This window comes from Zalophus californianus, chromosome 5 (assembly GCF_009762305.2).
Source record: "Zalophus californianus isolate mZalCal1 chromosome 5, mZalCal1.pri.v2, whole genome shotgun sequence".
Taxonomy (NCBI): Eukaryota; Metazoa; Chordata; class Mammalia; order Carnivora; family Otariidae; genus Zalophus; species Zalophus californianus.
In genome coordinates, this window is record NC_045599.1 from 103,423,669 (window position 1) to 103,438,752 (window position 15,084).

Below are 15,084 nucleotides of genomic sequence, written 5' to 3' on the forward strand. Positions count from 1 at the left end.
CACAGCAAAGGAAACAGTCAACAAAACAAAGAGGCAACCCACAGAATGGGAGAAGATTTTTGCAAATGACCCTACAGACAAAGGGCTGATATCCAAGATCTATAAAGAACTTCTCAAACTCAACACCCAAAAAAACAAATCATCAAGCCAAAAAAATGGGAAGACATGAACAGACACTTCTCCAAAGAAGACATACAAATGGCTGACACATGAAAAAATGTTCATCATCATTAGCCATCAGGGAAATTCAAATCAAACCACACTGAAATACCACCTTACACCAGTTAGAATGGAAAAATTGACAAGGCAAGAAACAATTAATGTTGGAGAAGTTGTGGAGAAAGGGGAACCCTCTTACACTGTTGGTGGGGATGCAAGTTGGTATAGCCACTTTGGAAAACAGTGTGGACGTTCCTCAAAAAATTAAAAATAGAGCTACCCTATGACCCAGTAATTGCACTACTGGGTATTTACCCCAAAGACACAGATGTAGTGAAAAGAAGGGCCATATGCACCCCAATGTTCATAGCAGCAATGTCCACAATAGCCAAACTGTGGAAAGAGCCGAGATGCCCTTCAACGGATGAATGGATAAAGAAGATGTGATCCATATATACAATGGAATATTACTCAGCCATCAGAAAGGATGAATACCCAACTTTTGCATCAACATGGATGGGACTGGAGGAGATGATGCTAAGTGAAATCAGTCAAGCAGAGAAAGTCAATGATCATATGGTTTCACTTATCTGTGGAGCATGAGGAATAGCACGGAGGACATTAGGAGAAGGAAGGGAAAAATGAGGGGGGCAGTTGGAGGGGGAGACAAACCATGAGAGACTATGGACTCTGAGTAACAAACTGAGGGTTCTAGAGGGGAGGGGGTGGGAGGATGGGTTAGCCTGGTGATGGGTATTAAAGAGGGCACGTACTGCATGGAGCATTGGGTGATATACGCAAACAATGAATCATGGAACACTACATCAAAAACTGATGATGTAATGTATGGTGATTAACATAACATAATAAAAAAATTAAAATTAAAAAATGTTTCTTGATAATTATGTAATACAATGGAAGTGTTAGTTAATGCTAGGACATAATCATTTCACAACATGTAGGTATATCGAATCAACACCTTGTACATCTTAAACTTACACAGAGTCATGTCTATTATATCTCAGTAAAGTTGGAAAAAACTCAACAAGTAATTTGGAAATTAGATTAATTTAGCCAATGATATGCACTACAGCTTATATCATTTGCCAAACAGTTTTAAGAAATATGTAGTACATGAATTAAAAGGAATTATAAAACTTAGCTTTATGGTTTTCTATATTTTAAATTTCCCAACAATGTATTAACTATTTTGAGCATCGCCTCTGCCTGCTACATGCCAACAGCCTCAGTCTTATTCTTGTACTTTTCTCTCCTATTAGACTAGAACCCACTCCATTGCCCACCCAGAAGGCAGGAATGCCTTCCCTCTGGTCATAAGATCAGCATGCTAGCACAAAGGAAGTGTCTATAAATACTTGAATCACAGACTCGGAACCGCTAGAATGGACCTTAGAGATCACATCCAGGTTTCACTTTACACCTGGGAAAGTTGCAATCTGGCCACAGGACCAGACCTGTGCAAGAACAGGTAGCCATGAGGACCCAGACCTCCTGGCTCTCCTCAAGAAGTCACCCTGAAACATAAGGGCCAAGAACTTACACTAAGATGTGGGCTCAGATACCAGCTTTGCCACTTCCTAACTGTGTGACCTTAATTGTTTAATTTCTCCTAGTCTCTGTTTCCTCATCTGCAAAATTTAGATAATCCTACCTCCTGAGGTCGTTGAGTCAATGAAACTGTGTGTATGTGTGTTAAGCTCTCATTATCATTATAGTTTTAATGACTACCCCAGGAAAGTCTCCTACTTTCTCATCATAATCCAAATAGCCCTCTCCTCAGAACCCACAGCCACCATAAGCACCTGAAAAGGCAGGAAGTGGGAAATGGAACAAGATGACAACTGACTCTAGCTTGTGTGGATAAACAAAGGAATACAAATGGCCTTGACTTTAATATCTGCTGGCTTCAGTGTCAGGGTGGCTCTAGGGCACCATCATAGGGTCTGGAGTACTTACAGAACTGTGCTAGAGAAAGCAGGCCAGCACTCAGACATGTAGCTCAAAGCCACCTATGTTAGGACCTGAAAAAGCCTGGTCTTGGGTTAGCAGTATCTTACACACCCACTATTGGTGCAGGCACTTCTCAGCAACAGCTTTGTAGATAGATATCAGAACTCACCACTAGGAAAACACCATCAATAAAACTAAATTAAGAAAAAAAGTTATAGATGGTATATATATGGTAACCCCCACTCCATCTCACCCCCACCACCACTACCACCGCCAACTGAAAAAGATTCATGATTAAAAAGGTGAAAATCTCCTAGAAAATATCAGATTAAGAGAAAACTAGTGCAAGCAGGATAAAACTAAGTCCCCTGGATCCTGCTTCAGGGCTGTTCTCTGTTGGGGTCATATTCCAAATAAACATAAATCAGACTTCGAAAGCCTCAGAGTAACAAAGTCTTTAAGGTGTCTTGAATATGTGCAAAACAGGAATTACACCACAGCTAGAGAACTAAACTGAACCTCCTAAAAATCCTCCCTGGCCATCCACACCTCCTGCAACCAAAGGTGCCCAGCGCTGCAGCACTCTGCTTCCTCACAGCCTCTTCAGCACTTTCTCCCAAGCGGCCTGTCCAGCACGCACTTGCTCAGTTCTGCATCTGCTCCGTCCACTGCCCCAGTCAGCCCTACGGAGGCTGAGGCGGGTGCTGAGCAATGGTCCCTCCTCCTTAGCAGGCAAGAATGGGAGGCTGAGTATGTATTCTTTACTACTTTCTCCCCTAGGAAACCATTTGTAATGCCATCAGAGACATAGAAAGCCCACAGTAGAGTTCTAAAGGCCACTGTTATAAGCACTGGAAATCCACTCCTTGGGTGGATCACTTTCTTCTCCTATTGCTCAGAAAAGACCACTGCAATTGGAATCTATTTGGGCAGATTCCCCCTACAGGTTTTGTCATCTACAGACTGTTCTGTTCTCTTCAAGGTTTTAAATGAGCCCCTGATGACTTGAATTTTAATCTCTTACCTGCTTTTAGTCTCTCTTGTTTTATCTTCTCAAGTCTGAGACAGATGCCGAAGAACCACATGACCTCTACCTGAACCTCACCACTTTTAAAGGGCTTGTTTTCCTTGGCCAGTTTCTAGTGAACAATTGAGAATAAAGCCACACATAGGTTTGGTCCTCCTGAAAGCGAAAACCATTCTGTTAGGTTCTTATTTTAAAGAGTCTATGTGGCTGGCTCAGTCCAAAGAGCATGTGACTCTTGTTCAAGCCCCATGTTAGGCGCAGAGAATACTTAAATAAAAAAAACTTTAAAATAAAATAAATAAATGGTCTACATTGAATTACACTATGGAAAAATATTATGGGTATCTTTGTAATACAAAGAACTAGGTTATATCCAAACCACAGTGGCTCCAGATTATGACATTATTCAACAGACATTTCAGGTGCCCAATGTCCCACGTTTAAGGGCGAAAAACTTTTTCCCTCATCCCTGAACTGAGTTCACTCTTGCAGTAAAGGTGGCCACGCTATAGCATAAAGGCCACAAGCTCTGAAATCATAGGACCCAAGTTCAAGACATGGCCCTAACTCTTACGGACTCTAAAACCTTGCCCAAGTGATAAAAGATTCTATTTGCTGATCACCTAGTAAATTAAATGTAGCTGCAAATTCTTTGCAACTTTTTTCATCAACAAGGGAGTTTCTCCAAACTTTGCATTGTGACTGGTCTTATGATTTGCTTTGACTAATAGACTGTGGCAGAAGCAGCATTGTGCAAGTTCCAAAGCCTTGTAGCTTCTGTCTCCACCATGTTGGAATGCTTCCCTGGGACCACAGTGTAAGAAAGGTAATCTATCCTTCTGGAAGAGAAGGAGCCACATAGGGAAGAAGCAAGGCCTCATAGCCCACATCTAACATCAATTGTCAAATATACAAGTGAGGTGTTCTTGGATCTTCCCATCCAATTGGACCCTCCAGCAACCAGCATTTTGAGCCCAGGCAAAACCAGCAGAGGGGCCACCCTGCCAATCTACAGAAGCATGAAAAATGAGTCATTGTTGCTTTAACCTAGTAAGCTTTGGGGTGGTTTGTTACAGAGCAAAGGCTGAGTCTTCATTCAAATGGGATGTTAATGCCTATCCAACTGTTCATTTGTTTATTCAACAGTTATTGATCATTTACTATATAACATCTATAGTATATTCATATGTGATTTTGAGAATCAAATGAGATATTAGATGTTAATATACTTGGTAATATAGTTTTATTGTTACCAACACCTCCCTTTCACTGAGTTCCCATATTTTTTAAGCACTTAAACTCACTTTGGATTTTATCCTCCCAAGGGATCAGATGGCATCATTTTCAGTCATCTCTGATGGAACCAATCCTTTGACACCTGCCCTTCTATTCTCATTAGCAGATAGGCCTGCCATTGGGTAAAGGACCTCTGGGACTTTCTTCTTACAGGGTCAGAAATTCATTCATGATGGAGAACACAAAACTATTAATAAAGCATTAATATAGAGGACTTTGCATTACCATCCCAATAAGAACCTTTTTAAAAAAATCTTTAATAACTATAATAGCTAACATTTATTGAGCACTTACTATGTGCCACGTGCAGTACTAAGCTTTTTAGTGAATGGTCATTGGACTCAACAGCGCACTGAGGTAGGTACTATTATCCCTATTTGGAGGTAAGGAAACTAAAGACCTAGTAATGTTAAATAACTTGCCCAAAGGCAGACAGCATGAAATGGACCAAGATTCAGTTGCTGGTAGTCTGAGCCCAGTGCACTACCCTTAACCACTGCCCTGGTCTACTCACTTTACCTTTTTGAGGCCATGTTTCACCATGGCTCCCAATACTTGTCCAGGACTAAGAATGTGTTGTTGTCAAGCTAAGCTCATTGGAGGTCAAGTTGTGTGACCCTGGCCAAGCCATCTCCTTCTCTACACCTCTGCCTCACAACAGGTAAATTAAGCAAAGGGTTAGACCAGGTAATGTTGAAAATCCCTTCCTGCCCTGAAAATTAAGATGACAAGTTCTTTCCCAACATCTTGTTATATTCCAAGTTTTACTCTCTTTCTTATGAACACAACTAAAGAGCATTAGGGGAGAAAAAAGAAAAGCAGAGGCTATAAAAGTATGTTTATTAACTAACGTAGGGAAATGAAAAGGCAACAGAGGGGATTCTATTTATATCTCCCTTGAGGATTATGCCTTAATCCATACTATTTGATTTTTTTAATGCATTCATTCAGAGCTGAGACCCTGTAGGGTGCTCTTTAAGTCTGACACTGAATGAAATAATTCAATTAAAGTAGGCTTGAGGTTTTTGCAAGGTATTAAACTCCCTGAAGAGATTTAAGACTTGATCAAGGCCGCTTCAGCACCAGGGCTGATGAGACCACAGGAAAACAGAAGGGGGGCTTGGTAACAGGGGTTTCTGGAGACATTGGAGGAATCATCCCAGGCTGCTGGGAAAGGGGGCTGTCAGAGCAGAAGCGGGAGCTCAGGGAAAATAAACTCTGCCTGAAAGCTTCCCAATAGTTCACTGGAGTCTGATGTTCACTTCATCATATTACCTTGGATAAAACCTATCCTTCCATAACAGAAAATGAAATCTAGTAACAGTCTTTAACAAGTACCATTGAGTGCTCTCTATATCCTAGGCAGGATATTGACCTAAACGCTTTTCATGCATTAGCTTGTATAGTCTTCATAGCTGTATGAGGTTAAAAATCATCAAGCCCAAATGGATAAAAATGTGGTGTACATATACAACAGAACATTATTCAGCCATCAAAGAGAATGGAATCTTGCCATTTTCAATGAGGCAGCTGGAGAGTATTTTGCTAAGCGAAATAAGTCAGAGAAAGACAAATACCATATGATTTCACTTATATGTGGAATTTAAAAAACAAGACAGATGAACAGAGAGGGGAAAAAAAAGAGGCAAACCATAAAATAGACTCTCAACTATGGAGAACAAACTGAGGATTGCTGGAGAGGAGGTGGGCTGGGGGATGGCTTAAGTGGGTGACAGGGATGAAGGAGTACACTTGCTGTGATGAGCACCGGGTGTTGAATCACTAAGTTCTAACCTGAAACTAATATTACACTGTATGTTAACTAACTGGAATTTAAATAAAAACTTGAAAAAAACCATCAAGTCCATTTTATACATGAGAAAACTGAGGTGACAAATAATGCCAGGACTTGCCCAAGTTTACACAGCTAACAAGTTGCAAACTAAAATCCTCATCTGCAGCGGCAAAGCCAGTGCTCTCCAGCACTATGCCACTTAAAGTGCAGGTGGCATGTTATTGCAAGAAACTGAACCAGGAGAAATGCATGCATACAAAAAAAAAATAGAAAGACACAGTCTCTTTCCTCAGGTGCACACAATCTGGTCAGCAAACATGACTCATGTCAGAACAGCTCATACTAAATTACAAGCGACTAAGGTCAGATCCAAACCTGAGAACAGGTTTCCACAGGGGCAGAGCAGAGAGAACAAGATCACAGGAAGAGGAGGGTGGGAAAGGGGCACAGTGAGGACCTTCACTGTCTTGCGTCTGCCCAAGACTGGCTAGTTAGCCACCTTTTTTTTAATGCACTGCTAAAATTCTGACTCCGAGTCCAATGTGTAAGGGATTCTTTCCCACACCAAGCAACTCTCCAACATCAGCTGGGTGTCCTATAATTTTACTCCATTCTGACACTATTTACCCAGCTACAACATTGGATTCCACATGTTAAGGGCTCAGTCCCACAAGACTGCACCCCCACCCCCACCTCCACTTCAGATACAAGCACAGATTTTCCTGACCCACCAGTGACAGGTTGGAAGTTCCAACAACCCCCTCCTTATTTTCAATTAACTTGCTAGAGCAGCTCACAGAACCTGAAGAAACATTTTTACTTACTAGATTACCAGTTTATTACAAATGGAGGTAACTCAGGAACAGCCAGCTGGGAGAGATGCATGGGACAAGGCATGGGGAAAGGGTGAGGAGCCACCATGCCTTCTCAGCAAGCCAACTCTTCTCAAGTCTCCCCGTGTTTACCAGGCTGGAAGCTCTTGGAACCCAGACCTTTGGGGGTTTTATGGAGGCTTCATTACACAAGCACAGCTGATTAACTCATTGGCCATTAGTGATTGAACTCAATTCTCCAGCCCCTCTTTCCTCCCTGGAGGTCAGAGGGCTAAAACTAGAAGTTTGAGCCTCTAATCACATGGTTGGTTCTCCTGGCAACCAGCCCCCATCCTTAAGTGCCATCCAACTATCACCTCATTAATACCACAAAAGACAACTTTGTCACTCTTACCACAGGAAATTCCAAGGCTTTTAGGACCACCATGCCAGAAATTGGAATGAAGACCAAATGCCTATTTATTATAAATCACAGTATCACCACCGGGCATTCCATGCCATTAGGAACTGTGTCTTCCTTCCCCAGTATCCAGCACACAGATTTTGTTTGGAGGAAGCAAGAATACCTGAAAGAAAGAAGAGAGAATATACAAAAGGAAGTAAGCCAAAGAACAAGAAATCTCAACCCTAAATCTAACCATTCTCCACTGAAGAAAAAAAGGGGAGACAAGGAGAGCAGAGCAGGGCAGGGGCACTCAGAGGAAGTAGGGTCCAGGAGGATGTGAGATCCCTACTTATGAGAGGAGAAAACTCTCCAACAGCCTGAGATATAAGGGAAGCCATTTTATGTTTCTTTCTAGGTCGACATGATTGTATATAAACTTTGTTTAAAACAAAAACCCTGATTTATGGCCCACCAAGCATACACTGTGCACCTGCTTTGTGAATGAGTCGCCTAAAGGAAAACCATCTTGTCCTTAAGATATCAGTCAGTGCTCCCACTCCCTGCATTCCTGTGTTAAAACTTGTGATTCCCGCCGACATACTAATGTATAATCTTTCCAGCTCGTACAAGATGTAAAACATATATAACCCCATGGAATATTCTCCAGAACACTTTCTTCCCTGTGAAGACCCTGTTTCCCGGGGAACTTGTCCTAACAGGCTCAAATAAAACTCTCTTTCTTACTTTTAAGGATTCTGAAAGGTTGGTTATTTTGGGTCAACACTGTCTGATCAGTTGCAAGAGATGCCAACAGCTCTGAATTGCTAGCCTTAGATCATACTTATGAAACTTGAGAATGCATTAGAATCAACTGGGGATCATATTAAGCCAAAGATTGCTGATTTAACCCCAAAGGTTCTGATCAGGGAAATTCTGCATTTTTAACTACTTCCCAAGTGATACTAATGCTGCTGGTTTAGGGTCTACCAAGAAACCTTCATTGCATATTAGAATCACCTTGGGGAGCTCATAAAAACACCCAGAATCCTTGGGGGCAGGACTAAGTTATTTATATTTTTAAAAACTGGGCACCTGGGTGGCTCAGTCGTTAAGCGTCTGCCTTTGGCTCAGGTCATGATCCCAGAGTCCTGGGATCGGGCCCCGCATCGGGTTCCCTGCTCGGTGGAAAGTCTGCTTCTCCCTCCCCCACTCCCCCTGCTTGTGTTCCCTCTCTCACTGTGTCTCTCTCTGTCAAATAAATAAATAAATAAAAATCTTTAAAAAAAATTATGACTAGGTGATTCCAGTGTGCAGCCAAACTAGGGAGTTAGTTATGTAGAAGCATTACTTGAAATTCATGGGCCTGACGTTCATACCCATAAAAAAACAGCAAATATTTATTGAACACTTAACATGTAAGTCACTCCACTGAGTACATTACTGCTTGATCTCATTTAATCCACACTAGAACCTTTCAAGTAGGGACTATTATTCCCATTTTACTGATAAGGAGAGTGAGTGAAATTAAGTGATTTGTTCTAGGCCATAAACTGGTAAGTGACAACCTGGGAATCCAGCTCAAGTCTACATCTATGCAGACTCAGAACCACAAGACCTCTAAATTTAGCCCCTTCCCCAAGCCACTCAGTGCTCTGGTCTCTGCCTTAAATCTTCAGTATTTGGTTGAGTCCAGATGCCGACAATTTAAGCTGGAAAAACTGGAATCAACTTCATATTTGGCATCATTCACATAGATGATATAGATGACAGATAGATTTGTATTCATAGATACATATATGAATAAACAAATGCAAATCACAGAATGGTTGTTTTCCTAAATTCAGTCCTTTTCTAAACCCAGCCACTGTCCTGTTTATAGTCCTTCAATGGCACTTCCAAAAACAGTTCAAAATCCAAATATGGTATATTCAAGGCCCTTCATAATGGAGCCCCTCCCTGGGACTCCGCAGCCCCTCACACTTCCTCCTTGCTTCTCACGGTCTACTCTCAGCTCCCAAGATCCAACCAGGCCACCATGCCTTTGTCCCTGTTCTTTCTCCTTCCTTCCTCCCTATCTGCCTGGAGAACTTCTACCTATCTTTTAAAACTCAGGTCAACTATCACTTCTTAACCAAAATCCTCCCCCATATCCCTTCTCAGAGCAATCACAGCAGCACGTGTATCACATTCCATTTTATTCTTACTATTTCTCATTCCCTATACCCATAATCAATCCACAGAATTTCCAAGAGACCTTTGTGAAAGGATCCTGGCTCTGCCCTAAAGAGACTTTCCCTAAAGACCCTTTCAGTGGACAGTACTCTCTCCCCTGCTCTAGGCCTACAGATGGGGTAGTATCCTTTTTCCTCTCCTCCAGACCACTCTCCTCCATTCCTCTGTAAAAACCCTGCAGCTTTGAATCTCCTGTTATCAGATTACACCACCCATCACCCCTCCTTGTTACAGTCCCAGTCCTTAGCTCACACCCTTCATTCCTAGAATATGTAGTCCCTGGCTGGCGGTCTCTTCCTCCAAGCTCAGAGTCCCTGATCCATTGTTCATTGCTCCCTCTTGCGCAATCCCCTGGCCTCTTCACTCTGTCATCCTGGCTAAACCACACATGTCTCGGTTAGAACCAAGTCTCTGTCTGTTCTGCACCTACACCCTCTGAAAGCTGAAAGGAACTGGAGAGAAATAGAGCCATGCCAACTGGGTCGCTGTAAAGGCTGGATCGTGAGCCTCAGGCAGCAAAGTCCATGCATCCTTCTACCTTCCTAGATGATTCTTTCATGCCTTTTCCTTTCTCTGCAAACCCCAAGTCCCCATCCACATTTTCAGCATTCGACTTGGCTTCTCTAAATCATTAAGAGAAGAAAGGCAATCAAATAGCAACTTCCAGGGGCGCCTGGGTGGCTCAGTCGTTAAGCGTCTGCCTTCGGCTCAGGTCATGATCCCAGGGTCCTGGGATCGAGCCCCACATCAGGCTCCCTGCTCAGCAGGGAGACTGCTTCTCCCTCTCCCACTCCCCCTGCTTGGGTTCCTGCTCTCACTATCTCTCTCTCTGTCAAATAAATAAATAAAATCTTTAAAAAAAAATAGCAACTTCCACAAGCTTCCTCCTTCACTTCACTCTCCTGCGTGTGCACCCACATTCTCTGATGGCTGTGATTTAGACAGCTTCCCCTCTGACCACCAGGGATTCCAGATGCTGCAGCATCACTAAGCCCATATTCTGCCCTCTTTGGGCCAAATTCTCTAGCTCCCCTCGATTGGATGACACCACAGAGACAGAAGATAACCCATGATGGGATGTGGATCTCTTTTCTTTGGTTAAATTAGAAATTTAAACTATTCCTTTGGGGGCACCTGGATGGCTCAGTTGGTTAAGTGTCTGCCTTCAGCGCAGGTCATGATCCCAGGGTCCTGAGATAGAGTCCTGCATCCAGCTCCTTGCTCAGCGGGAAGCTTGCTTCTCCCTCTGCCTGCTGCTCCCCCTGCTTGCGCTCTCTCTCTCTCTCTGTGTCAAATAAATAAAATCGTAAAAAAAAAAAAACTTTTTTAATAAAATAAAATAAACTATTCTTTTGTGCTTTGTTCCCAAGTAGAGAATAAGGCTCTTGATATGCTAGTATTTCAACATAAAAAAAGACTGGCATCCCTGTATTGTTCCTCTGGTAGATGCCTATTTTTCTGGCTTCTACTCATTTCAAGTACAGTGACCTGGAGAAGACAAATAAAATAGGATTTGAGTCCTTAATGTGTTGTGTGTTTATTTGGATTTACCAAGACCAATTCAATCAGTAAAAATAAAATCTTATTCAGTCTTTTCCCCTTGTAATCACTGGAAGATCTCAGAAGTGAATAGTGTATGGGGGTGGGAAGTATGTGTGGAGGGAGATGGAGGTAGGATGAAATGCTACTTTTTGTGAGCTTTTTTAAAAAGTCTTCACTTTTCCCAGACAATTTTTGAAAAAGAGTACCATGTATGATTTTTCTCTTTCCTTTCTACCCAAACTGTCAACAGTTCAAATTCCCACTTTCCTATTATACTAGTTAAGCTTATAGGAAAGAGTCTTCTAAGGTTATTTGCATTTTAATTTACACTGAAGACTTACCATCTGCCTTGGCATTATGCAAATGCTTTATGTCTGTTATTTCCATCTTTATGCTCATCTTCACAGGATAGGTAGTATTTTATCATCATCCCCATTTACAGATTTGGAAACAGGCTTAGATAAATTCAGGGATCAGCCCAAGGTCTCTAGCTACTAAGTCAGGGAGCCGAGGATCAAACATAGGCAGTCTGACTCCTGAGTGTGTAGAGGAGGGATGTCCCAACACCTTCTGTTCATTCCCCTCTCTGAGATTCACTCCGTTGTATCCTACAGTCCATTGAGTATTTAAAAGAAGAATGGGATGAATGGGGTCAAGTTTCACTGAGAAGATAAAAAATGAGTTAGGTCAACAGAATAGATCACTGCCTCAGGATAAGAGTTAGCAAAGGCAAAATGTAAATTCTAAGTAGAAAAAAACCTATTACATTTTACATTCTTATCTGCTAACACAGTGGAAAGAGTGGGACAACCCGAGTCTCTAAGTAGCTTAAGGAGGCAATCAAAGATACTGATTTCTAGAATGAAAACTGCCAAGATTTAAAGCCAGGCTCTTCTTACCATGTGATCTCGGGCCACTTATTTAACCCTCAGGTTCTTCCTAGGCAAATAGGGATAGTAATAGCAGCAACTTCAGAGTCAAGTTGGTACCAAGTGTTCACCAAAGGGACATTAAACTTTGAACGCAGTATGAGAGACTGAATAGACAGTGGCCAGATCGTATGTAAAAATAAAACTCTAACCCACTATCTGCAACCAGCCCAGGAAACCAACCCATTATCTATAGTAATGAGCACAGGAAACCAGCCTACTTACTATTTCTAAGTCAGACGTGTAAAAAGACCACAATCTCTAGAAAAAAAAAAAAATCCATGAAACCAAATAACTCTGAAACAATCAGCCTCAAATAGTCAGGACTTCATTCATAACTGGCACCTTCATTAAATTTTGTCCTCACTTCTAACTTAGAACCAACCAGAGAGAGCCAATCACACCATAACCAATCACACAAGATATCTTGCTTCTAATTAGCCCACCTACAACTTCCTCATGCTAACAGCCTTTAAAAGGGGTATACCTGAAGTCTTCCCTTTTCTTCTCTCTAAAGCTTTCCCATTCCTCTGCCTGCTTTTGAGTCTCAACCAAAACACAAGTTATGGTGGCTGAATCTGTTATTATATTCCTTGAAAGCCCTGAATAAATTGATTTCACCTGTTCCCATTGGGTTGGTCTTCATTCATTTCCACAAACCTTAACCGAGCTCATTCAGATGAGAAATGATGGGGACTTAGAGCAAGATGGTAACAGTGAACATGCTGAGAGGTGAGCAGATTCAGGACGTATTTTAAAGGTAGAACCTTCACAAGTAAGAGGTGAGGGAAGGTGGGGATCAGGTTCTAGGCCAGTAACAAGTTGGGCAATTGTGCCATGGGCAGAGATGGGGAAGGCTGGAGTATGTACATTCCCAAACTGGAGGAACAGTGCTTTAGGCTTACCTACTCCCTGCACACACAGGAATGTAAATAGCTCCAAAAATCTTCTCTAAGAGACCATCTCAGCCAGCCCAACATGTGGGCAGAGGATCATTTCTTCAGACAGAAGTACTTCTAGGGTAGGATTTCCTGAGTGTTGTAAGTTCCCACTGCCACTTACTTCTCCTCCCTCAAAACAAATCTTCACAATTCTCTGACTGATATGTGAAATTCTACCCTTGGAACCAGCTTTAACCACAATTAAGATGGTGTAATCTCAATTTGTTTTAAAGTACATGTATATCTGGAAGGAAATACAGCAAAATGTTAACCACATTTGTTATCTCTGGATAGTGGTATTCTGGGTGATTTAAATTTTCTTCTTAGTACATTTCTGTATTGCCTAAGCCCTTAATAATGAACAAGAACTTTTCTTATTAAAAAAAAAAACACACATTTCTTAAAAATGAGATCTTTGGGATAGGTAACAAATTAAAAGCTGTCAGTCATTTCTTCCTTGGCATGAATAAATGGAGTGTATATCATGCATGTGCAAGTTCTGAAGCAGAATATAGAAGATATGAAAACTGGGGCTGTCTACTAGGGTCAAAGGCACACGAGGAAATATGTTCCCCAAGCACTTCACAAGAAGGCCAAAAACAGCCCTGCCTTTGCAGCTATGTGAGAGAGAGTAGCCTCAGAGTTGGGCCGGAAGAGTGAGCTGATACAAATATATACAGTATTTCCAAACATCGTTTCAGGGGAGTCACCACCAGCCTAAGAACAGGGGACAGCCTATTTTTTAATGAAATAATTAATTTGAAGCCATTTTTTTAAGATTGATTGATTGATTGATTGATTGATTTGACAGAGAGAGAGAGAGCAGGAACACAAGCAGGGGGAGTGGGAGAGAGAGAAGCAGGCCTCCCGCCGAGCAGGGAGCCCGATGTGGGACTCGATCCCAGGACCCTGGGATCACGACCTGAGCCGAAGGCAGATGCTTAACGACTGAGCCATGCAAACAAAGGGAAATTCAGAAATAGGCCGTCCCAAGGGAACCAGTCTTGACCAGGGCCAATTCAACCCTGACCACACCTCACTCTCATGGCCAAGGCATGGACTTGGAGAAGCACCAAGGTGTGTGGCCATATTTTGTCACTTGGGTGAGAAAAGGAAGTGAAATGATATTGGGCTCCATTCGCCCTCCCCAGTAGAAGAGGAAAGCTGTCGCCCAAACCCCACCCCCAATTCAACAGGGCTTCTACTCTGAAAACTTTAAATCATTGGCTTATTTCCACTCATTCTTGGCTAAACTGACAAATATATCTGTTTACTCCGGCTTCAAGCAAAGAATAGGCCCCTCCAGGGCCTAGGATTTAAAAATGCTCAGCAGTGTGGCTGATTGATGCTGGGAGGATTGTCAATGAAGAGTTTCTCTGGTAGGGTGAACATAGGAGATAGAAGGATGGATGGACTCTCAAAGTATCAAGGGCCCAGAAAACTCCAGAAGCACATTTTTCTGCTCAATAGTAACATTGGAGGGACACTTCAGATACATTTGTTTTCATCACGTCCCCACACTAACCCTAAATTATCCAAAACTTGGAAATAAATTGAAGAAATGTTTGTCCTTTCAAGGTCATGGTTTAACAGACTCATGAGAGGATCATTTAATTAGGACTTGGATTTTGCCATTCAGTACTTGTGAAAAGGATGCTAACTTGTAGATTGCTGTCCCAAAAGTTACAATTCCATTGCCCAGTAGAACATGAGCCAACTTTATATCTTTTAGCAAATTCATTTCCACTTTCTTTTTGACTAGCTTACATTATAAATGTCCACTCCTCAAATTTTCTTTTTGAACCACCTCTACCTTCTTACGGAGTTACTCATTAATTAATGAGTTGAGTAAAATCTTTATACATGCTTATTGTCTTTCATATGAGTCATGTGTCAGGGAGTAAAACTTTTCCTCCACCCTCTCAGATTCAGAGCTCGGGGCCTACAAATTAAACTCAAATGGACAGATCAGCA

At 42.0% G+C, this 15,084-nt stretch overlaps 1 protein-coding gene and 1 long non-coding RNA gene across 8 annotated transcripts in view; one reads left to right on the forward strand and one right to left on the reverse strand.

Annotated features, from left to right (window-relative positions):
- The window catches only part of ATP10B (ATPase phospholipid transporting 10B (putative)), a 391,956-nt gene that overhangs the window by 306,803 nt on the left and 70,069 nt on the right, over positions 1–15,084 (forward strand). The gene's annotated exons all lie outside the window — the stretch shown is intronic.
- The window catches only part of LOC113929573, a 153,356-nt gene that overhangs the window by 83,534 nt on the left and 54,738 nt on the right, over positions 1–15,084 (reverse strand). For 3 of the 6 annotated variants that reach the window (XR_003522245.1, XR_003522244.1, XR_004820102.1), the window contains exons 2-3: positions 7,476–7,647; positions 3,155–3,313 (exon numbers count right to left, since the gene is read on the reverse strand). This is a non-coding gene — a long non-coding RNA (uncharacterized LOC113929573). The remainder of the gene's footprint in view (positions 1–3,154; positions 3,314–7,475; positions 7,648–15,084) is intronic. The other 3 variants (XR_003522247.1, XR_003522243.1, XR_003522246.1) reach the window with 1 other exon arrangement.